Source organism: Phyllostomus discolor, chromosome 11 (genome assembly GCF_004126475.2).
Source record: "Phyllostomus discolor isolate MPI-MPIP mPhyDis1 chromosome 11, mPhyDis1.pri.v3, whole genome shotgun sequence".
Classification (NCBI taxonomy): domain Eukaryota; kingdom Metazoa; phylum Chordata; class Mammalia; order Chiroptera; family Phyllostomidae; genus Phyllostomus; species Phyllostomus discolor.
This window is the reverse complement of record NC_040913.2, coordinates 47,832,684-47,856,221: the sequence shown is the minus strand read 5'-3', so window position 1 is coordinate 47,856,221 and position 23,538 is coordinate 47,832,684. Positions and strand designations below refer to the sequence as shown.

At 36.1% G+C, this 23,538-nt stretch overlaps 1 protein-coding gene and 1 pseudogene across 1 annotated transcript in view; one reads left to right on the top strand and one right to left on the bottom strand.

Moving 5' to 3' along the window:
* RB1 (RB transcriptional corepressor 1) overlaps window positions 1-23,538 on the bottom strand; it is a 295,974-nt gene that overhangs the window by 94,964 nt on the left and 177,472 nt on the right.
* On the top strand, window positions 613-7,724 carry LOC114508781 (annotated as a pseudogene).

Below are 23,538 nucleotides of genomic sequence, written 5' to 3'. Positions count from 1 at the left end.
AACAAATGAGGCCTGGTGACTCCAAAACTCAGGTTCCTTCTGCTACAGCATAGTGACACAAAGAGAAGAACACAAACACAGAGAAAACATGAAAAAAGAAAATAATCATGATGGTGCATATGCCCAACAGTAAAGTAATAAACACCCTGAGAGCAACACAGAGGTTAAGAGCAATCTCTGGAACAAGAGAGCCTGAGTTAAAAATATGGCTCTGTCATCATTTTAGCTTTGAGAACAAGGGAAACTTCCTCAATTTCTAGGTGCCTGAATTTCTTCATCTGTGAAATGGTGGTAACAACAGCACATATTTCACAGGGTTGTGTGAAATAGATGAATTAACTAACACATTTCAACACTTTTTAACAGTGCCTATAATAGCACAATGTAAAATATTGCCTATTACGATTTCTGCATAAAATATCTGCACATAATCAAGAGCCATTTTGATGCAGATCTATATGATGACTAGGAACGATTCTAAAGAAGTACACCAGTGAAGCAGTACTTATAAAGCTATCACCAGTGAGCTACCTAAGAGAGATTTCTGAGTTGGGTATTTTTTTTTCCATCCCAGATTTCTTTAGGTCCTGTGCCAATTCAAGAACAAGGAAAATGTACAGGTTAGGCAATGCAGGAAGAGGAAGGGAGAAATGAATGAACAAGTCATGAATACTTCTCTGCAGTGAATCTAGCAATTACTCACGTATTAGAGTGGTCAAGAAGGAGGTAAGTGCTTTAGAAAAGAATAGACTGAGGGATCAAACATGGACTCCAAGACAAAAGGCACTAGAGTAAGGTTTAGGCATGCAAAGATTTTATTTTTAAAACCATAAACAGATCTGGATCAAGAACTCAGCCTCACTTAACTATTTAATATACGACTTGCATTAATTATAAACAGCTATCTCAGTTTCTTTGGGTTTTCTGTATTTTTTTAACATCTGAGGAACTGCAAAAATACCACTAATGTTTCAGCAATCCTTAACAATTTGAAGACAGTTATCTTTAAAATTGAGCTTATAGTCTTAGATCTTTTAAAAGCAATCATTTATTCACATTTCAATGGATAATTGTTTCTGTAAACTAAGTTACTATCCTTATTTTAATTGTGCACTTTTAAATTCTAAATTAGTTCACTAGTGACCACAAGGTCACTACCAAAAATTGTATTTATAGATATTTCCTCCCTTTATTTTCACTTCTAGGGCTTTACATTTTTCATTCTTATAGAAGGCTTTAGGGATACATAGAGTCTTTCATTAAAAACTGAGACAAAAGTCAGTTCTAACATTTCAGTCTATGGAAACATACCTAGCTTTCCATTTCATCTCATTCTCATCCCTCCCTTCAATCTCCTTGAAATATGATCCAAATACCTAATTTCATCAATCCCAAATTATTATGTACTCTAAAATAACTTATGCTAAATTCTTATTTCTGAGAGTTGCATGACTGAAGTATATACACATAAAAGTACTTCTTTTTAAAATATGATTTGCTCTGGTTTGCAGTCTTCTTTTAATCTTTTTCTTCTTGAGGAATACATTATACCAATAGTGTTAGTGCACAGCAAAAAGGAGCTGGTTAACAAACTACTTTTTTCTCCTTCCTATCACTAATTAGCTCTTAGGCAAAACACTTTGCTATTCAAGATAAAACAATACATATATTATTACCCTCTTATAATAAAATCAACTTACTACTTACATATATTATTGCCTTTTATACTGTCCCACATGCTTTACTAGGTGTTTATAGTGGTAATAAAACATAGGTGTGAATGATTTAACAGAAATAATGTGGTAAAATGAAAGGAACACTTTACAGATATTGTTTCCTTTTCCTAACATGCAAACTGGAATCATTCCTATACCTTCTATTCTGCGGTTGTTAGCATACAGAACCAACAGAGTATTCCATATGAAAGACCTATAATGTAAGGGCTTTACAGTCATTCAGAAACTGGCTGTTCTGAAGACTGGCCCATAGGCTAGCACCATCAGAATCATCTGGGAGTTTGTTAGAAATGCTGAGTCTTGAGTCCCACCCTAGACTTACTTGATAAAAATCTATATTTTAACAAGACCTCTAGGTGATTCCTACAAACATTAAAGTTTGAAAAGCACTGCTTTAAAAAAAAAAACACCTCAGCCTGGAGAAGAACTTTGTCAAGCTAGTTGTGCCAAAAACTCAGAACGACAAAGGGCATGTACAATTATAGTGCACTACTGATTTAGTCAGATTAGGAGGGCAATTTAGATCAGGTGTTGTAGACTGGTAAAATCTGAGTGCTGAAAAATAATAACTCACAGGGAAAGAGAGAGGAAAGGCAGAAAAAACTAAAGCAGTAGGAATAGAGGACAATATACTCCAGAGGCAAATGGGAGTCCAACCCACAAGTAATATAATAATGTTTATAATACTATCCCTAACTCAAAAAGTAAAATTAAATATCCTCTGTTGAAGATAAAGTATGCATTCTATTGCAAGAATATTTCCCTAAAAAACCTCAATTTAAAATATTAGTGCATAAAATTATCTGCTAAATTAACTTGTGCAAAATATCTCATTTACCAATAAAGCTAATTTTCCATTTTAACAAGGTTAAAAACTCTATATCTTTTAAAACTAAATTAGTCTTAAATTAGTGTCCATGTACCACTGCCAATGCTGGGCCATAATTCCCTCTCATATGCCTCATTCCAGGCTTTACTAATTCTGTACCTTTTCTACATTTCCACTCTTGTGCAAGTCTTTTCCCATCCACATATGATCACTCCCTCCATTGACCTTCACAGCTTATTTTATAGTGTAACACAGTGATTTACTTTTCTACTAGATCCAAAGCTTCTTTGAGGCTAGAGGCTATTTCCCACATCATTATGTACCTCAGAGGGCGCAAGTACAATTCCTTCAAAATATCTGATGTATAGAATATCAGGTATGTCCAAGGAGCAATCCAGAGGAATATGAATTCACATTCAGTAGTAGCAAATAATTCTTAACACTGAAATAGTTTAGTAAAAATATAAAATACTGAGCTAAAAAGGGCCAAATCTTTTGGTCTATCTCAATTTACAAAGCAAGAAATTGAGACAAAAAACATTAACTTGTACATGAAAAAGCTAGGACCTAAAGCCAGGTCTTCTGATTCCATATACATTAGGCCATGCTATTTCTCACTGCTAAAGGTGGTTTGTTCCACAGATGAAAGACTTCTCTAGCTATAGTAAGTGTTTGGGGAGGTAAGACTAGAAAGGTAAGGCAGGGGCAGATAATCACAACCAGAGAGGCAAATTTTTCTGAATGGCAATTGGGAGCCATTATAAGTTCTTGAACAGATACACAGCAGGAACAAGCATTTAGGAAGATTAACTTGGCACCAAACTATAAAGTTATAAAGCAGAGAATAGTGTCAAATCTAGGAGACCAAACAGGAGCTTACAATAATAGGACAAATAAGAAGGTGATGATCTTATCCAGGGAAATAGAAATGAAATGGATTTTTAAAATAATAATAAAATAAATCTAAGAGACAAGATAAAGTTTTGTTTTATTTTTAAATTACAAGACTCTGGACCTAACTATAGAGAAAAAGATGGAAAAAATCCTCAGTATTCAATCCTGGATAACTTAAAAAGTAATGTAAAAATATAGATATTGGGAAGCAAAGTTGTGTTTAGAACAAAATAATTTCAAATCTGAATGGTGAAATGAAGTCTCCTAAACTACCTGAGAAGTTACTAGTTAGCTGTGGGACTTACAGGCATGAAATTAGGAACACACTGGTCAGAGTGAAAGAGGTTAAAGCCTTAGCTATATTTTCAGAAAGAATCAGAATTTTAAAAATTAAAATAAAATGTTTCCTTTGATTGTTAAAAAATAAATATATAGCTGTTTTATGTAACTCTTGAGGAGCTTTTAAAAACCCAACTTAAAATATTTTTCATTATAGAAGCATGGTAGTAGAAATATAGTATGTAGCATCATATTACTTCATTGCACTAACCTGTATTTTTTAAAAAGTGTTCAACATGGCTTAATTATTACCTTACAATTCACTCACCTTCCTGAGACATAGCTCTTAGTAAAATGTAGCATTCTTTTAAAAACAATTCCTAATAGTAAGTACTAAAACCTTTGTGCAAAGTGCACCAGAGGTTAATTATCCAACATACAAATATAAAACGGATATCCTTTGGAGTTTTTTCAAAGCCACAGGCTTTTCTTCCTTTTGTGTTCACTTCCTGTCAAGTCTGACATTTCAAAAGAACACCAAAGAAGCTTAAAAATTTTTATAAGTTCGTCAAAAAAAAACCCTATCCCAGTACAACTGCAGTGATGTACAAAATAGGCCGTTGTTAAAATTTGGAAAAAATAATAAAAAATATATATATTAAATCTTTTCCTATATAAAAATGCTTTGGCCCTAATATTTGTGTAACTGAATAAAGAAACTTGCTAATGTTTGCTGACTGAAGAAAATGTATGTATGACAGAATCCATTTTAATGAGTCAGCTATATTAACAACAGTTAAAATTTGAGACCTCAACTTTCTTGTGACTTATTAAAATTAATTAGAAGTACTAGTTAATAACCAGTTACTTCTATGCTTTCCACATAGTAACAGCCATCTGAAACAGCATTATACAGAAGATAGGATGCATTTAATATAGGAAAACAGAAATAATATCCTAGATATATTTAAGTACACATATATTTATAAATACTATCTGAATCACTGAATACTATATGTAACTCTTCCAGCCATGATGAAGAGCAGAGGCTAATTTGTCTTAAAACAACTACAAAATCAAGCAACATAAGTGAAATAATAGTTTTCAGACACTGACCAATAGACTGTAATCCTGAGAGAAAGAAAACAAATGGGAAACCCCACCATTGCCTCTGCTTTATGTCTGGAGAGAGTTCGCAGGCTACAATGTAGGCAGGACAAACTGAAATAGAGCTTTATAGTCTCCCTGGTTGAGTTGAGAATTCGAGGAACCCAAAACAGCTAAAATTAGGTGGACAGAATATCAGTGGTAAGAGTTAAACAGAAGGGAAAGAGGTAAAAAGAGAGAGCCACAGAGATCTGTGGAGGGTTACTATCAAGTCTTCAGTGAAGTACAGATCAGTACATTCATGTGAAGAAAACCCAAAGCCAGGGAAAGAACCCAGGGGAAGAAGTCGAACCATTCCAAGAGCTAACATAGATCCAGGAAGAGTTCTGATTCCACCAGCCAGAGTGGAAAACCTTGCAACATATATAGGGTGGACCTCAGGAAGAGTACTCAAAAGAGTACTGCCTCAATAGTGAGAAAAATCAGTAACAGATTAAAGACTGTTCTGGCTTTGTCTAAAAAACACCACCAACAAAAGCCTTAAAAGAATCACATGGTTTCCAAGTAACTAAATTGTCTGCCAAAACACAGTTCAAGAATAGTGAAAAGAATATATGAAGATATCCAGGAACCATAAAAGTAAAATTCACAATGTCTGGCATCCAATAAAAAATTACTAAGCAGGCAAAAAGGCATAAAAAAAATATGAACCTTAAAAAGGAGAAATATCAGTCATTAGAAACAAACCTAAAAGGATATGGCTATTAGGCCTTGACCAGGGGGCTCAGCTGGTTGGAGCATCATCCCATACACCAAAAGGTTGCAGGTTTGATTCCTAGTCAGGGCACATACCTAGGTTGTGGGTTTGGTCCCCAGTCAGGTCATGTATGGGAGGCAGCCAGTCGATATTTCTCTCTCTCTCCCTCTTTCTCTCTCCTGTTCCTTTCTGAAAAATCAATAAACATATCCTCAGGTGAGGATTTTTTTAAAAAAGACATAGATGTTAGAATTAGTAGAAAAGGATTTTAAAAGTTATTATTAACTATATTTTGTATGTTCAAGAAGGTAAAGGAAAGAACAAATGTTAAAAAGTATATGAAAGAAATAAAAAAGACTCATATCAAACTTCTAGAGATAAAAATATAGTGTCTAAAATTAAAAATATAGATGGGACAATAAGATTAGACATTTTAGAAGAGAAAAATTAATGTACCTGAAGATTTAAGTATAGAAGCTATCCAACATGAAACTGAAAAAAATTGGTATCTATAGAAAATAGTATCTGTGAGCTATGGGACAACTTCAAGTGACCTAATTCATGTGGATTGGAATCTCTGAAGGAAGGTGTGGGGAGTCAACAAAAATATTTTAAGAAAATAACAGCCAAGATTTCCAAATTTGATGAAACCTATAATCCTACATACACATGCAAAACGCTGAGCAAAAGATACATGAAGAAAACTAAATGTAGGCACATCGTAAATTGCCTTAAACCAGTGATAAAGAGAAAAATCTTAAAAGCAGTCAGAAAGAAAAGTCCTATTACCTACAGAGAAATTAATAAAAGGCAGACTACGTCAGAAACAACACAAACAGAAAACAGTGGAGCAAGACTTGGTGGCTGCTGTAGGTGGATCAAGTCTGATCTCTTCAATTAAAGAGCACAGCCTAGGACCCCACTGTGGGATTCACAAATATATGACAGAATACCAGGTTTAAGTTGCAGATTTTATCAACAGAAATTTCCTGACGTGGAAGATGTAGGGATTGTGAATGTGAATGAGAGTTTATATCAGCCTGCTGGAATACAATATTGAAAGCATTTTTCTTAGTGGGCTGTCTAGAAGGTGTATTCATTCTATAAACAAACTCATCCAAATTGGCAGGAATGAATGTGTGGTTGTCATTAGAGTGAACAAAGAAAAAGTATACATTGATTTGTCAAAAAGAAGAGTTTCTCCAGAAGAAGTAGTCAAATGTGAAGGTAAATTCACCAAACCCAAACTGTTTGCAGCATCCTTTGTCATGTTGCTGAGGTATTAGATAGAATACTTCAAAAATAAGCAACTGGAAAGCCAGTTCCAGAGGATTGCTTGGGTCTCTGATGACAAGTACAAGAGAACCAGATATGGTCCCTATAATGCATCTAAGCATGCAGTCTCAGACCCATCTATTTTGGATAGTTTAGATTTGAATGAAGATGAATAGGATGTACTCATTAACAATACTGAGTGGCGTTTGACTCCATGGGTTGTCAAAGTTCAAGGAGATATTGAAGTGGCTTGTTATGGTTATGAATGGCATCAACACCATGAAAGACTCGCTCAGAGGAGGTTTGAATTGTTCTATAGAAACCATGACCATCATAGCTCTTCCTCAGTATGTGATGACTACAACAACCCTGTAGAGGACCGAAGGCCTCTCTATCCTCAATCAAGCTATGGCTACCATTAGAAGACTGACGAATGAAGAAAAGAGGTGTCTTCACTGTTCAAATGGAACCCAAATGATCACAGATACAGATGAAATTGAACTGGCAACGCAGCTAAAGAGGCTTGAGAGAGGAAATGTAGAAGTAGATGGAGATGATAATGCAGAAGTGGAAGTCAAAGTTGAAGATTAACCTCTGGAAAACAGAATATAGTTTAAGGAACACAAAACAACCCTTCTTGGCTATTACACCCTACACTTAAAAGTCTTCCAGTATTGAAAACTTCAAACCTGAATACTTTTTATTTCCAAGTATTTAAATATTCTAACAGACCAAAACATGAAATGCCCTGCTAAAATGTCAGCTTTTAGCACACAGGAGCTCCAACACATTGAGCATTTTTTAAGGGAGTGACCTAATTTCTCTAGAAACAGGTAAGAACAGTCATAAAATTGGGCTTTCCAAGCCCTGGCTGGCGTAGCTCAGTGGATGAGCTCGGGCTGGGAACCACAGTGTCCCAGGTTCGATTCCCAGCCAGGGTGCATGCCTGGGTTGCAGGCCATAACCCCCAGCAACCGCACATTGAAGTTTCTCTGTCTCTCTCTATCTCCCTCCCTTCCTCTCTAAAAAATAAATAAATAAAATCTTAAAAAAAAATTGGGCTTTCCATTTCTGATGTCTCAGGTTGATACCTCTTTGTAGTTCAGACCCTCCATTGTGATTACTGGGGTATCCAGAGCAAATAATCCCACCTTTCTATATAAATGTATCAAGGCAAACATTAAATAAATTTCTGGGATACAACAAAAAAAATGAATGAAGACAGTGGAGCAACATCTTTTAAATACTAAAAGGAAAAAAACTGTCAGCCTAAAATTCTACGTTCGGCAGAATATCTTTCAAAAACAAAAGTGATGTCAAGATTTATTTTAGAAATTAAAAGCTGAAAAAAATTATCACAATAAACCTGAACATGAGAAATGTTAAAAAAGAGAGAGAGTTCTTCAGAAAGAGGGAAACTACATACTAGATGGAAATCTGGATCTACATAAAGGATGAAGAGCATTGAAATGATAAATATGAGGGTAACTAAAATACTTCTCTTACTCTCTTTCAAAGATAATTGATACTTTAAAGTAAAACTAATGTATTCTGAGACTTATAACTTAGGTTGAAGTAAAAACATATGACACAAAGGTTGAGACAGCACAAAGGTTGGGAATAAGGAAATGGAAGTATATTGTTCTAAGGTTCTTATAATGCATGTGAAGGGGATAATACTATTAAAGGTAAACTATAAGAAGGTAAAGATGTATATTATAAATCATAAAGCAACCAATTATAAAATAAAACAAAACAAAGAAGTATAGATAGTAAGCTCACAGAGAATATAAAATGAAATAAAACATATTAGATTCAAAAGAAGGTAGAAAAAAAGAAAAGAGGGAAAAAAGAGATGAAACAAATAGAAAACAAGTAGTAAGAGAGAAAATTTAAACCCAACCATACCAATGACAACATTAAATTTACATGTTGTAAGCATCCCTTAATTATTAATAAAAAGCAAAGACTGTCAGACTGGATAGGTAAAACATGACCTAACTATGTGCTGTCTACAAAAACCTACTTTAAGTACAAAGACAAAATAGGTTAAAATAAAAGAATGGGAAAGATATACTATGCTAATATTAATGAAAAGAAACATGGAGTAGTTTTACTACTATCAGACAAAATAGTTTTCAGAGTGAAGAATATAATCAGGGATAAAAGGGTCATTTTGTAATGATTAAGAAGTAAATTCATCAAGAAGACATTAAAATTCTAATGGTTTATGTACCTAAATTCTATATGTAAGAAACTGGACTAGGTATTGTGAGACAGATCTTTCTTTAAAGTAAGACAAAAATGTTGCTTTTCAGGATCTCTGTAACCCGCGCACCTCTTATTTTCTCTCTCTTTTTTCCTCACTCCTAGGGAGGACTCTCTTTAATTTCCTGGTCATTTATCTCACACACTGAAGACTTTGGTTCCTAGTCCACAATTCCTCCTTTTTATCACTTGTCTTGGGTGACTTAATCATTCATTTAGCCTTTGGGTCCTTCACATCCTCTTTGCCAGTGGTCTTCATCTTCATTCCAATTCAGTCATGCACTCCTGATGTTATTTCTTAGAATACAGTAAATTACCCAGAAATGTTCAGTCTCTGGAATATTAAGTTGAAACATCTTATTCTTTGACTACAACCTCTTCCTTTCACACTCATTGTCACTGCCAGTAAACCTATTCAACTTCATAAAAAGCTCATGTTTTTTAAAACCTCTACTTTGTCCATCAATCTCCTATTTCCTATGCAACTGAAACTACAGCCTTAACACTATACTCTCTGATCAACCTCAACTTACTCGCTCCATTAATCATTCGGTTGCATCTTCTTAGCCAAATCACAAAATTCTGGTTCAATCTAATTGTTCACCTTTTGTAATCCTACATGAAACTGCTAGATGATGCTGAAAAAATAATACCACCACACAGAACTGGGGTGGCACTACAAAGTTAGAATTTCTTTTTTTTTTAATTTATTTTTATTTTATTTTATTTTTATTTTAATCATTGTTCAAGTACAGTTTTCAAAATTGCCTTCTGTGCTGCTGGGCAATCCTCTTACCTTCCACCAGTCAGCTTTCTCTATTGTTTATTCCTTAGCAACAATTTCAGATTGTGTCCACTCTCCTTAAACTTCTGATTATACCATTTTACACTCCTCACTCCACCTATGTGCCCACCCTCAGCAAATTATCTCAGCTCAATTTCATTTTTGTAAAGCACTAAATGGACACTCCCTCAATTTCCTCCCATGGTACCCATATACAACCTTGCTTGTAACTCTTTCCATTTTGCCATGCAATATTTCCCATCCCACTTTGCCTCTCCTCAAACAAGAGATGACATATAATTAAGGGGACCCCTTGATTCTGGATAGGCCCTGTGACTGCTTTGACTAACAAAATACAGCTTCAGCTAAGGTCCTTTTGTCCCATAGAAGCCTTTTGGAAGCCAGCTGCTATATAAGAAAACATGATTACCCTAAAACCAAAATGCTATGAGATGTCTAGCTTCTCACTAGGAGGGAAAATGGGATGGAGGGAGAGGTCAGCATATACCAAGAGAAGCAAGAAGGTGCCAGACTTATAAGTTAAGAAGCACCTTATAAATGTATCCTGCCCCAAACTCCTCCTGACACTACATATTCAGGAATGCACTTCTTAGTCAAGCTCTTCCCAAATTCCTGACACACAAAATCAGGATCAAAATAAAATGATTATTTTAGTCACTAATGTGTCATCCAGAAAGAGAGGACACTCCTAGTGGCTCTTTTTGATCAACATTTAATCCTGTCTTTTCCATCTTAAAAAACAATATTTCCTTTATCTCATGCACCTCCAGCTATATCTTTACTTCTCTTCAGAGACAAAACACTTGTTAAAGCTGTCTATAATCACTATCTCCATTTCTTATTTATCTCTCATCCAAATCCCACTGCAATCACTCCTGTCCCTACAATTTCTAATAGTCCCTGCTACCATCACCAGTGGCTTACTTGTTGTTAAAGCTAATGAACACTTTTTAGTTCTTAAACGCTGCTCCTTCAGTAACTGAAACAGCAAGCACTCATTCAGACCTTGTAATGATCTCTCTTTTTATGACACCACTTCTGATTTTCCTCCTGTGTCTCTGGCTGTTCTAGTTCAATCTCTTTTGGAGGCTTCTCTTTTCTATCTATCCCTTAAACAGAATCCTGAGAGCTCCTCAGGATTCTATCTTTAGCTGTCTTCTCTGTGCATACTACCCTTAGGTGACCTTATCAATTCTCTAAACTTTGGTTACCTAATAAAACATAAGGATTAATAATAGCTTTGGAGCTAGAGAGACCTGGGTTTGAACTGCAGCACTGATATTCAGCTTGTGTGGTCTAAGGTAAGTTATTAAGCTTCTTCTCTAAGCATAAATTTCCTTATGTAAAATAATACTGCCAAAAGGATTATGGAAATTAAATCATATTGTAAGAAGTACACATCACAATGCCTAGCACAAGATAAACTGTCAATAAAGGACAGTGATTTTGGTTATTATATATGTGCTGGCAGCTCTCAAGTTCATAATCCTAGCCTATATTTCTTTGCTAAGCTCCAAACACAAATATGCAACTACACTTCATTCCTCTACTTGAATGACCTATATTTCAAACTCAACCTAGTCAAACAGAATTCATCTTACCAAACAAATCTCATTCAATCTCAGGTATTTTAATTAATGACATTACCTAGATATCTTTGTCAGTTAACTTCTGTCTGTCCCTCACTCCCACTTTGTTTATTAATTGCCACATCTTATAATGTAATGCCAGATACTGTTCTAAGTGCTTTAACAAAATCAATTCATTTAACACGGGGCACACAGATAAGATATAAAGTTTATAAATGACTAGTAAGTAGGCTAAATAAACACTTAAGACTGTAGGGAGGGAAGAATGATTATACATTAAAGTGGTCATGAAGGACAAAGTGGAAGTAGACCTGAAAATCTGGTAAACAAAAAGGCAGGGGAAAGCATTTCAAGTGGGGCCAACCAAGTGAACAATAACTCTAAACCAGGTTTGTGATAATAAACATACAAGTCTGAACTGAGAAGAGAATATAAGGCAGGTATTCTAAAACATTTTGGACTCATAATCCTTTCACATTTTAAATATTATTGAGGACCCAAAAGTTTTTAGTCATGTGAACTGTATCTATATTTATTGTATTAGTAATTAAATCTTAATTTAATTAAAATGTGAATCTTAATTTAATTAAAATTACATTCTTTTAAGAATGTGACTTATTTTAAACCAAAATAATTATATTAATATAAATAAGATTTTATGAAAATAACCCTATTTTTCAAAACAAAAAAATCTGTGAGGAAAGTGGCACTGTTTTATAATCTTGCAAATAAATCTCTTTAATATCTGGTTTAATAGAAGGGACCTGAATTCTAATCTGCTTCTACATTTACTTTCTTGTAATATGTTGTATGGTTGAAGTGACCTCATAATATGCAGTTGGAAAAAGGAGTATTTTAATAGACATTTCAGACACTACCCCAAAACCTGACAAATGGTAATTTCTTAAAGTTTAGCAGTGCAGAATTGGAAATAATATCAAGGAACAGAAATAAATTTTTCATGTTCTGAGACCTATCTTGAATTTTAAATAAATTAAAAAACAATTGTTGTTAATTTTAGGAAGGAAGAGTGAAAAAGAAAGGGAGGGAGGGCAGGAGCAGGGAGAGAAGAGAAAGAAACAGAAACACTGATTTGTTTTTCCACTTATTTATGTATTTATTGGTTGCTTCTTAAATGTGCCCTTACCAACTGAGAACTGAACAAGGGCTAAATAAGTTTATTACCCATGCATGATTTTATAACATAATGCATTGGTCATCTGGAAATATTGATTCAAATTATGGAAATCCTACAAATGTTGATGAATCTTTTTATAAATATCAAAAATCATACTTATTAATAGTATTAATTCCACCAGAAAAGACTGTGAAGTCTGGGAAGTTGTCAGGTTTATAGTGAACACAAGCTTAATAAAATTCTAATTTTGACTTGAAAACTCAAAATTTACCATTGGCAACATTTTTGGGAATCATTTTCAACAAAAAGCATGTGAGAAAGGAGATTTAATAAAATTAATACTTTCATTGATTCACCAATGAAGATGTTGTCTTGTTTCTCATTTGGGAATTTGGGTGGTGAAGAAAAAAAATGACTACTACCAGTCTGAGACTACAGCTTTGATGCTTGGGAAGGTGCCAAGTTTTACATCATCAGTATAAATGTCAACAGAGTGAAAAATGAGTAACATCTTAGTAGTAACATGACAATAGTTTTTACTTTTCAGATTTCCCTAAAATGATTTCAGGGATTACCAGGAAATCACAGACCACACTCTGAACTGGTAACATAAAAGCATTGTTTTGTTTTTAAGCAGGCAATTACTTTCATTGAGCTTGAGCTATATTTACTGGGTAGGAGCTCCTGTCTCAGTTCTGATCTTTTGTCTTTTATTAATGGGCTTTGAGTTTATTACTCTCAAAATGTTTCAGGTTTCAGGCAGAGATGTGGGAAGACAGAATATAAGGACTCTTTCTCTGGCTCTTTTGCAAAATTCTTCCAACTCTTCAGTGGCCAAGGTTTTCCCAGTTTCAGTGTTCTTGTTACCCTGGTCAGAAAGCCCTCAAGTTATCCCAAGGTACTTCCCACCCCATCTTACTATAATTTTTTGCCTACTCCACTAGCCCCATGTAAAAGCTTCCTCCCAAGGCTCATAGTTCCCTCTTCTTAAGTAGCCTGTCTACTCTTCTTTTCCAGTGATTTCAGACAGTAGCTTCCTGTACTGTGCACAGGTTTTATAGCTATTTTTTTTTTTTGCAGGGAGTCATATGGTAGAATTCTCCTCTCTCATTACTGGATGCAAAAGGCTTTTAATCTGAGAAATCAGCATGATTAGATCTGCATTAAAAAAGACCTCTTTGGCTACATGACAGAAAGTGTTAAAGTAGCTAGAGATGTGGGGAGGTCAATGGGAAAAGCCCAGGAAAGAGAGACCATTAGAAGAATAAAAGTACCTGGTACACTGGGGTTTATAAAGATTTTATTGAAAAAATCTGATAAACATTCAAATTACTGAAAGTAAATTATCCTAATCTTACTTCTTCATCATCTGCTGGCATAACAAACTCTTAAGAGATTGAAGAAGACTGAACACCTAGAAGTCATCTAGTCTAAAACTTAGGTATAGCTTATTCTAAATCACCTCTAATACTCCAAATTTCCAGAGAACAAGATTTCACTACATTTTTCAATAAATTGTTTACATTTTATATTCATATATTGCCTGTTAACATCTCTGAGGTACAAAGAAACAGAAGTGTATTTATTCCTTCTTAAACTTACTTTCTTCCAGATTTATTATTTCTCAAGATTGTCAAAGCAAAGTTGTTGAACCCTTTCCCCATGAAATCATTAAAAATACAAAGATGTGATTACTCTTGTAATCAAAATTCAACTAAATTATAGAATAATCACTATTGTGAAATACCTGAAGAATAGCTGAACAGAACTCCTATAACTAAGGCTATAAAGAAGCCACATGGAACTGACCCTTAGAATTCTCTCCAATCAACACCAGGCTAAGAGTCTAGTTGGAGGCAGTCTAAGCTACCTTCAGGTAATAATCTCCATAGAAGGGTAAAAAATCATATTAAAACATCAAAATTACAATTATTTAAAAAAAAAAAAACTGCCCTAGAGAACCACCCGAAAGCTAGCCAAACAGAATTAATTCCTTTAACCAAGGATATACCCACATATGGAGGTTAAGAATCAGGAGGAATATTTCATCTATGGAGGCCCACACTGAGAAGTGAGGTGTCCCAGCACCACATCAGCAACCCCAGCCCAGACCACCAGTGCTGGGAAGGGGAATCCCCACAACAGCTGACTGTGAAAATCATCAGGAACTCAGTCCAGTGAGATAACAGGCTGCTGTTGACCCAAAGATCCTATTATAGGGCTCTAGCACATCCTCACTCACTCACAAACACTTGCCCTAAGCTCCAGAGAAGGGACAGTAGCTCAAAAAACATCAGGGATGTACAGGGGGAAACTGTATCATCTGGATTCAGGGCAAGGACTGGAGTTTCTCGAAAACTAAAGTGCTGTCAGGTACCATTGTTCCTTTATTGAGTTCTCCCTCCACACAGCCTGCAGGAGAAGGTGGACACCAACAAATCTGAGTCTCCATCAACAGGGCTAATACCATTCTCACTCCACCCTATTGATTCCCTGAGATCCCACCACACCTAATTCATGTACCAGCCCAAACTTCTTTCAGAGGCTAATCCATACAAACAGCAGGCCTGGGCCCACACTGCAGAACAGAGATATTACACCACTGGGCCCCACAGGATAATTCCTACATTAGGCCGCTCTGAGGTATCTCCATGTAGCAGATCTACCTAATAAACAGAAACAAACACAGGAAGGCAGCCAAAATGAAGACACAAAGAAACATGTTCCAAATGAAAAAACAGAACAAAACTCCCTCCCAAAACAATCTATCATATGCAGAGTTGAAAATACTGCTTATAAGGCTGCTCAATCAACTTAAGGAATGAGTAGATGATCTTATACCACAAAATAGGAAACATAAAAAGGGACACAGACACCACAAAGAAACAGAAATGAATACAATAACTGAAATAAAAAATACATTAGGTGGAATCAACATTGGATTAGATGAAGCAGATTGAATCAGTGATTTAAAAGACAAGGTAACAGAACACACCCAATCAAAACAGTAGAAAGAAAAAATAATATTTTAAAATGAGGCTAAGGCAGCTATCTTCACCCTTTTTGACAACAGGGACTGGTTTAGTGGAAGGCAATTTTCCAACATAATATTGAGGGAAGCTTCCCTTGCTCACCTGCCATTCGCCTGCTGTGTGGCCTGGTTCCTAACAGACAATGGATGGGTACCAATCTTCAGCCCAGAGATTTGGGCTCTCTGGTATAAGGGACCTCTAGGACAACATCAAGCATGACAACATTCACATTATAGGGGTAATAGAAGAAGAGAGAGAGAGAGAATAAGTGATTGAAAACTTATTTGAAAAAATAATAACTGAAAACTTCTCTAACCTGGTGGAGGAAATAGACATATAAGTCTGTTAAGCACAAAGAATCTCACACAAGATAAACCCAAATATACCCACACTGAGACAAATAACAATTAAAATGCCATGACAAAGACAGAATTTTAAAAGCAGCAAAAGAAAAGCTGTTATTTACCTACAAGGAAACTTCCTTAAGACTGTCAGCTAATTTCCCAACTACAACTTTGCAGGCCAGAAGAAACTGGCAAGAAATATTCAAAGTGATTAAAAGCATGGAACTATAACCAAGATTACTCTCTTCAGTGATAACATAGAATCATAGGATAGAGATGGAAGATGGTAGCAAGGTAGGTGGGAGCCGAGCCCTCTTCTTATAGAAACACCTATCCAATCTTCTGAGGAACAGAATGAACAGCCAATGGAATCCCAGCTTATATGAAATTTGGAGGCCAAAAACTGTGGAGGACATTGAAAAACAGACAGTGAGGAGATTGCAATGGGACACTAAGATCCCTAGGATCTGCACAGGGACCTAGGCCACTGTGATCCCCCACCCAGCACCTGCTGTGGGGTACTTGGAGGAGAGTTAGATCACCAACTCCCTCCCCTACCAGAGCAGGAAGGGCAGGCCAACACCAGGAGGGACCTGGCAGCAGGAAGTTGCTGGGGAGAATAGAGACACTCAGAGGTGGTGTATACCTACTGGGACTGTGGATGCTGGCTAGGTCACTACCAGAGAAACTGGGGAGCTGGGAGACACCTGGAGAAGGAAGAAGAGTTGGGCCATGTTAGACCCTGACCCGGATAGTCTTCAGTCTGTTTAGAAAGTTGGGCTGTGTGAAAAGCCGGGTGCTTGTTAAGAACGGCGGGCTTAAACAGAGGCTTTTACAAAAAACAAAACAAAACAAAACAAAACAAAAAAAACTTGCAGCCACTTTGTAAGGAACTCTCGAGCAGCAGCTGGCTCCTCCCAAGACTGATTTGAGCTGCGCCCCATGCTTGGCTTGGGGCTGCTCACAGGGCAGCAGATTTGAGCCCCTGTGCCTGCACTTTACTCCTGCAGCTAGCCTGGCAGCTGAGTCAAGCCACTAGCCTGAAGGCTGAAGGGCGCTGTTCACCCTGTGGCTGAGTATGACTGCTACCTGTAACACTCGCACCAAAGCTGATTTGAGCCAAGTGCAAGCTGGACTCACGATGCTCACCCAAAGGCTAAGTGGTACTGAGTGCCCAGCAGCTGACTGGTGCTCTTTACCTAGCAGTGGACTCCAGCCATGGTGGGCTCACAAAGAGCAAGGAAGAAGCACACCGCACAGACCTCAGCTCAACTGGTGTATTGAAAGAGCAGGCCTGGTGTAGATAGATGGTGGGGGCACCGCAGCTCACCCAGGACCTGAGCTGGGGGTTGGCCAAGTGCTGTGAATATTGCAGCCCAGACCTGGCCCCCATCTTTGCAAAACCATAGGAAGGGAGAAAATCAAAGCCCAACTCCCCTCTTTCTGCAGGAAGACCAGCAGAACTCACTCAACAGGTTTAAAGTCAATAGGAGGCTTATTTCTTTTTCTTTCTTCTCTCTCTTTTTTTTTTTCTTCCACCAAGTGAAACAATAAGACCTGGAGGTGTGAAAGGTCCAGAGACAGATCCAAAAAGGGAGCATAAGGCTAACCCCAACAACTGAGAAACTGACACAAATTTGACTTTGCTATTGTACAGAACTGGCATTATATTGTTCATTTGCATTGTTATTGTTTTTATTATTTTTAATTCTTTTATTAGCATTTTTTATTTCTCTTCTTTGTATTCAGTTTTCTTCATTTTATTTCTCTGTTAAATTGCATTGTTGACTGGTTTTCCTTATTCTCTCTTTCATATTGTATTTTAATTTTACTTCTTTCACTTCACTCGTGTCCCAATTATACACTGCTCTCAATCATGTACTTTCTATTCTTGTTATCCAAATCATATATTTCCTGTCATATTATTTTTGTTCCAGTATTATTATAAATAATTGTTGTCCCATACAAATGTAAATACTACACAACACCCCTCCCTGACCTTAGTCCATTTCACTATATTCCTGAACTTTATTACTGTTGTGGTTAACTCTATTCTCTTGCACACTATGCCTAGTTTCTATCCTTTACTCTCACTGTATCTCATCATCTAACCTTATACAAGCACTCTGTTTTTTGGACTCAGGTTATAATCCTCCACCCCTCTAACAGGAGCCTTATCTCTCTTTCACCTCTTATAAAAAGTGGTTTGTTTGGTGAAATATCACAGTTAACACTATACTTATCCAAAGTATAAGTATAGTATAAGTATAGTGTTTGATATTTTAAATCCCATAGAACGCTCTCCAGCTGTCTTAATCCATTTTGCCTACTTGCTGCCACTCATCACATATGTGGGAGCTGGGAACATCAGTATACCTGCTGGAGGAGAGAAACCACCAACAAAGGAACCAACAAAAAAATAAAACCCCAAATACAACAAGAGAGCCCCACACAAACAGAAGAAAGGGAAAACCTAGAGTGTTCAGACAAGGAGATTAGAGATCACACCACTGAAATCCACAGAATTCCTACCACAAAAATTCACCCTACAAAGATAGCTAGCAAAAACAAACATCAGGAAGTGCAGAAATAAACACAAAGAGTCACATAAATTGTGGAGACAAAAAAAGAACCTAAAATAAAAAGCAATGGAAGAGTCCCACTAAAAGAGCTAAATGAAATAGAGGCAAGCAAACTATAAGATACAGAGTTCAAAAGAATGGTTATAAGGATGCCCAAGGAACTCACAGAAAACTACAAGAAACTGAGTGAGAATTATGACAGTATGAAAAAGAAAATACAAACTATAAACAAAAACTGGGAAGAAATGAACAATAAAATCTCAGAAATAAAAACACCCTGGAAGGAATTACAAGCAGGCTGAATGAAGCAGGAAGACAAAGTGGAAAGAAACACTCAGGCAGAGCAACTGCATGAAAAAAGACTAAAAATAGCTTAAAGATATTAGCTAAAATAGCTAAAGATAGCTTAAAGCAACTCCAAGATAACATGAAATGCAACAACATTTGAATTATAGGAATACCAGAAGGAGAAGAAAAGGAACAAGGCATAGAAACCCTATTTGAAAAGATAATGACAAAAAACTTTCCATGGAGAGGGAAAAACCATGCAAGTTCAAGAAGCAAAGAGAGTCCCAATCAAGATGAACCCAAAGAGGCCTATTCCAAGACATATTATATTTAAAATGACAAGTATTAAAGACAAAGAGAGAATCTTAAAAGCACCAAGGAAGAAACAAGAAGTAACATACAAAGGAATTCCGATAAGGCTAGCAACTGATTTCTCAACAAAAACACTCCAATAAAGGAGAGAATGGCAAGAGATATACCAAATAATGAAAAACAAAGGCCTGCAACCAAGATTACTCTACTCATAGAGGATCTCAATTAAAATGGAAGGTAAGATAAGGATTTCCCCAGACAAAAAAATGCTGAAACAATACATCTCCACCAACCAGCCCTTGTAGGGCTGATTTCCTAGCTGTGTTCCTCTACAAGTAAATTTTGTAGATTTACTAAAGGGACTACTATAAGAAGAAAAGGAAAGGAGTGAGAGAGAGAGGAACACAGATACAAAGTGAGAAAATGAACAAATACTACAATAATAATCTTAAATATTAATGGATTAAATGCTCCAACAAAAGATACAGAGTAGCTGAATGGACAAGAAAACATGATCCACACATATACTGCCTATAAGACAACCCACCTCAAACAAAAGACCTACATAGACTGAAAGTGAATGGTTGAATAAAAAAATATTCCACGCAAATGGACAGGAAAGAAAGTTGGGGGTGGGGAAGCAATACTCATATAAGACAAAATAAGCTTCAACAACATGGGCCATAAAAAGAGACCCAGAAGGACACTTCATAACACTCAAGGGAAGAATCCACAAAGAAGACATACATATTATAAACATATATGCACCCACATAGGAGTAACCAAATACATAAGGAAAATCTGGAAGACATCAACGAAGATATAGACAGCAACACTATTATAGTAGGGGATTTTAATATCCCAAGTGCCAAAAATGGATAGATTTTCCAAACAAATATCAACAAAGACACTGTGGCATTGAACAAACCCTAGATCAAATGTATTTAACTGATATATAGAAAGCCGTTCATCCCAAAGAAGCTATATACACATTCTTTTCCAATGTACATGAACATTTTCAAAGACAGACCACACAATAGGATACAAAACAATCCTCAACCAATTCAAGAAACTTGAAATCAGAGCAACCATTTTCTTTGACCACAAGGGACTGAAACTAGAAACCAATCTCAAGTACAAAACTCAGAAACACTCAAATTCATGGAGATTGAATAGCATGCTATTAAACAATGAATGAGTCAAGAATGAGATTAAGGGAGAAATCAGAAAGTTTCTGGAAACAAATGAAATGAACTCACAATAACCCAAAACTTATGGGACACAGCCAAGGCAGTCTTGAGAGGGAAGTTCACAGCCATACAGGCCTACCTGAAAAAAGATAGAAACATTTCAAATAAGTAACCTAACCCTAACCTACAAGAACTCAAAGAAAAACAAGCAACAGTACAGAACAAGTAGAAGGAAGGAAATAACCAAAGTAAGAAGAGAATTAAATAACAGAGACTAAAAGCACAATTCTAAGGATCAATGAATCCAGGAGCTGGTTCTTTGAAAAGATATCCAAAATCCATAAGCCTTTACAGAATTACCAAGAAAAAAAGAGAAAGGACCCAAATAAACAAAATTAGAAATGAAAGATGAGATATTACATTTAATACCACAGAAATACAAAGGATTGTAAGAAATGACTACAAAGAACTAAATGCCAAGAAATTTGAAAACCTAGGTGAAATGGACACATTTCTAGAAAAACATAATCTTGCCCTGGCTGGCGTAGCTCAGTGGATTGAGCGCCGGCTGGGAACCAAAGTGTCCCAGGTTCAATTCCCAGCCAGGGTACATGCCTGGGTTGCAGGCCATAACCCCCAACAACCGCACATTGATGTTTATGTTTCTCTCTCTCTCTCTCCTTCTCTCTCTCTCTCTCTCTTTCTCTCATCCCTCTCATCTCTCTCTAAAAATAAATAAATTAAATTAAAAAATAAAATAAAATGATAGTATCTTAAAGAAAAAGAAAAACATAATCTTCCAAAACTCAATGAAGATGCAGCAGAAAGCCTGAACAGACCAATAACAGCAAATGAAATTGAAGCAGTAATCAAAAACTCCCAACACACAAAAGCCCTGGAATGGATGGTTTCACAGAATTCTACAAAGCATTTAAGGAAGAGCTAACCCCTATCCTTCACAGACAATTCCAAAAAATCCAAGAAGATGAAAGACTCCCAAACTGTTTTTATGAAGCCAGCATCAACTTAATCCCAAACCAGATAAAGACACAACAAAGAAAAAAACTTGAGGCTAATATCGCTAATGAATATAGACACGAAAATCCTCACAAAATACTGGCAAACTCCATCAAGCAATACATTAAAAAGACCACACACCATGACCAAGTGGGATTCATCCCAGGGATGCAAGGATGGTACAATATTTACAAATCAATAAATGCAATACATCACATAAACAAAAGCAAAGACAAAAATCAAATGATCATATCAATAGATGTGGAAAAAGCATTTGGTAAGGAACAGCACCCCTTTATGATTAAAGTACTCAGCAAAATGGGAATAGAGGGAGCATTCCTCAACATAATAAAGGTCATACATGAGAGAGCTACAGCCAACATCATACTCAATGAGAAAAAACTAAAAACTTACTCAATGAGAGCAGGAACAAGACAAGGTTGTCCACTTACACACTTCTATTCAACATAATATTGGAAGTCCTAGCCACAGCAATCAGACAAGAAAAAGAAATAAAAGGCATCCAAACTGGAAAGGAAGAAACAACACTGTCATTGTCTGCAGATGACATGATAGTATACATAGAAATCCTATAGACTCGGCCAACAACTGTGTGACCTAATAAATGAATTTGGCAGAACAGTGGAATACAAAGTCAATATTCAGAAATCAAAGGCATTTTTGTATACCAATAATGAATTATCAGAAGCAGTAATCAGGAAAAAAATCCCATTTGATACAGCAACAAGAAAAATAAAATACCTAGGAATAAACATAAGGAAAGAGGTAAAGGATCTGTACTCAGAAAACTACAGAACACTGAAGAGAAAAATTAAGGAAGACACAAACAAAAGGAAGCATATATCATGTTCATGGATTGGAAGAATTAATATCATCAAAATGTCCATACTACCCAAAGCCATATATAGATTCAATGCAGTATCTATTAAAGTACCAATGGCATATTTCACAGACATAAAACAAACATTTCGAAAATTTATATGAAATTATAAATGACTCCGAATAGCAGCAAGAAATTTTGAGAAGGAAGAAAAAATTGAGGAAATCACAATACCTGAGATCAAACTGAATTACAAGGCCACTGTAATCAAAACAGCCAGATACTGACATAAGAGCAGGCACAAAGACTAATGAAACAGAATAGGGAGCCCAGAAATAAAACCAAGTCTCTACAGTCAATTAATATTTGACAAAAGGTGCAGAAGCATAAAATGTAGTAAAAATAGCCTCTTCAACGAATGGTGTTGGGAGAACTGGACAGCTACAATGCAAATAATGAAAACCACTAACTATACCATACACAAAATAAATTCAAGGTGGATAAAAGATTGCAATATAAGATGTGACACCATGAAAGTCCTTCAGGAGAACACAGACAGGGGAATCTCAGATATTCCAAGAACAAGGGACATAAAGGAAAGAAGAAACAAATGGGATCTCATCAAAATAAAAAGCTTCTGCATAGCTAAAGAAAACAGTATTAAAAGAAAAACAAAATGAACCATGTGGGCAAACATATTTACCACTGATACCTCAGACAATGGTTTTGATCTACAAAATGTATAAATAACTCACAGGACTCCACTCTAGGAAGACAAAAAACCCAATTAAAGAATGGGCAAAGCATTTGGAGAACAGACACCTCTCCAAGGAGGACATACGGAGGGTCCAGAGACCATGAAAAGATGCTCAGCATCACTAGCCATCAGAGAGATGCAAATTAAAACCATATTGAGATACCACTTCATCACCAGTGAAAATGGCCATCATAAAGCAACAAACAGCAGGTGTTTGAGAGGATGTGGAGAAAAGGGAACCCTAGTGCACTGCTGGTAGGATTGCAGACTGGTGCAGCCACTGTGGAAAAACAGTGGGAATTGCCTCAGAAAACTAAAAAATGGTACTGCCTTTTGGACCCAGCAATTCCACTGCTGGGATTATATCCTGAGAACCATGTAATACCAATCCAAAAGAACCTATGCACTCAAATGTTCATAGCAGCATAATTCATAATAGCTAAATGCTGGAGAGCAACGTTAAGTGCCCATAAGGAAACGAATGATCAAAACACCATG